Raw genomic sequence first — 2500 nt, forward strand, 5'->3', positions numbered from 1 at the left:
CAATATAGTTCGCTACTCGCACTGCCCGCTCCCCTGTGTATCGCTTCATGTTAAACACCTTGCAAGTCTTGCTGACTTTCCACATGCTCCTGCTGTACACTGTAATGTGGATGGCAGCAGGGCGTACATGCCGCCCCCCCCCCCCCCCACCTCTCCCCACGTCCCCACCTTGCCCCCTGCCTTCGCAAGGTGGTTGGTGACAAGTTTGCATGTTCAATGCCCTTCGCATGCGACGTACGCAGGCTACGTTGTGGTGCGGCCTGTGTCAACTGTCCGCTGATGTCGTACGCGTGAACCACAATCTGTACTGCACATTCGTCCTTATGTACTGAATGATACATCGTGGCACATGTGTGACCGTACAACGACTGCGCCCAAAAACGGCGGACCATACAGTGCAAATATTGTGCACGCAGCTACGTGTCGTCTCCCTATGAGAGCTGGATTGCAGTGTGGTACGCCATAGAGACGTGTGGGAGGAACGGACGCCGTGGATGGCGATCAGCATGAGCTGTCTGTTGATGTATTCGGACCTAGTCGTCTCTCCTCACACACCGTGATGGCATGGTGCAGCGCGTTCCATATCTGCGACATGCTACAGAAGCCGGTTGACAGTCGTTCGAGCAATGGACATCGCATACGTACGGGGGCCACCTTCCACGTATTGTCTAGGCGTGCACATTTTGTTGCGTGTATGTGGGCAGACGTAGTGTGGCGTGACACCTGACACAGGCATGCAATAATGGTTGAAGTTGCAAATGGCGATGGACGCCTACGTTTTCTGGTGAAGTTACGCAAATGAAGAAATGGTAACCCGTTGTGGTGCGGTTGTTCTCGCTAGGGGTGAATCGGTGATGGCGACGATAGGTTGAGGTACTAACCGGTTGTTCCAGCGATACCCACCATGCCGACGAAACTGAACGGCATCTGGGTGTGAAGCGATACGCGGCGGTGGCTGGGTGGGACCGTCCCCGGCCGGTGAGGGGGCGCCTCCCGGCGTGCTGGCCGCGCGGTGCGTGGGCGCACGCGCTACAGCCGGCTGGTGGGGGCGGCCAGTGGCAGGCGCGCCGGCCGACGGACGCGGCAGGCGTCGCAGCTGCGCGCCGGCGCACCCTGCGCGCGGCGCCGTGCGGCCAAAGTAGGTCCTCGCGGGCCCGGTGCGAAGCGCGGTGGACATCTGCAGTGTGCTGGTCCGATTGAGGACTGTGTGCGTTGAGGATGCGCCGCCGCCCGGCGCTCGGCGCCGCGACGCCGTCTGCTGCTCGGTCGCCCCAGCGGTTCTCGCTGGTGGTTTGTATCGCAGCTGTGCGGATGTGTTGGCGTGTGCGCTGTGCTGGGAGAGTTCGCTTCGGCACCCAAGTGGGGCTTTTGTCCTTCTGTGGCGCTGGCGTTGGAGCTGCCGGTCACCGTAGGTGGCGCGTGTTGTCTCCCGCCGGCAATGCCACGACAGCACGCTCCCGGGCCTCTGTCGGCAGCGGCAAGCTCAGTTGGGAGCACGGGTGGTCGCACCGAAAGCGTCTACTCGCCTAACTCCGGGCGATTGCGCCTCTCTCGAACCCGACCAAGTACTTGGGACGGCGCTGCGCGCCGCCGGGACCTGAGAGGGTTTCGAGGTGTATTGTGCAGGGGAGCTCAGCCTCCTCCTGTTTGCAGAATGATTGAGCGGACGCTTGCGTGTTCGCGCGGGCCCCCGGGACACACTCCCGGGCGGCCGGCTGCTCAGCTCTAGTTGACGCAGCTCCCTGGTTGATCCTGCCAGTAGTCATATGCTTGTCTCAAAGATTAAGCCATGCATGTCTCAGTACAAGCCGCATTAAGGTGAAACCGCGAATGGCTCATTAAATCAGTTATGGTTCCTTAGATCGTACCCACGTTACTTGGATAACTGTGGTAATTCTAGAGCTAATACATGCAAACAGAGTCCCGACCAGAGATGGAAGGGACGCTTTTATTAGATCAAAACCAATCGGTCGGCTCGTCCGGTCCGTTTGCCTTGGTGACTCTGAATAACTTTGGGCTGATCGCACGGTCCTCGTACCGGCGACGCATCTTTCAAATGTCTGCCTTATCAACTGTCGATGGTAGGTTCTGCGCCTACCATGGTTGTAACGGGTAACGGGGAATCAGGGTTCGATTCCGGAGAGGGAGCCTGAGAAACGGCTACCACATCCAAGGAAGGCAGCAGGCGCGCAAATTACCCACTCCCGGCACGGGGAGGTAGTGACGAAAAATAACGATACGGGACTCATCCGAGGCCCCGTAATCGGAATGAGTACACTTTAAATCCTTTAACGAGTATCTATTGGAGGGCAAGTCTGGTGCCAGCAGCCGCGGTAATTCCAGCTCCAATAGCGTATATTAAAGTTGTTGCGGTTAAAAAGCTCGTAGTTGGATTTGTGTCCCACGCTGTTGGTTCACCGCCCGTCGGTGTTTAACTGGCATGTATCGTGGGACGTCCTGCCGGTGGGGCGAGCCGAAGGCGTGCGACCGCCCCGTGCGT

At 58.7% G+C, this 2500-nt stretch overlaps 1 non-coding gene across 1 annotated transcript in view; it reads left to right on the forward strand.

The window, feature by feature from the left end:
- Window positions 1-1739: 1739 nt before the first annotated feature.
- LOC124761595 overlaps window positions 1740-2500 on the forward strand; it is a 1909-nt gene continuing 1148 nt past the window's right edge. Inside the window, exon 1 of the ribosomal RNA XR_007012439.1 lies at window positions 1740-2500. This exon is cut by the window's right edge and continues 1148 nt beyond it. This is a non-coding gene — a ribosomal RNA (small subunit ribosomal RNA).

Source organism: Schistocerca piceifrons, unplaced genomic scaffold (assembly GCF_021461385.2).
Source record: "Schistocerca piceifrons isolate TAMUIC-IGC-003096 unplaced genomic scaffold, iqSchPice1.1 HiC_scaffold_583, whole genome shotgun sequence".
Classification (NCBI taxonomy): domain Eukaryota; kingdom Metazoa; phylum Arthropoda; class Insecta; order Orthoptera; family Acrididae; genus Schistocerca; species Schistocerca piceifrons.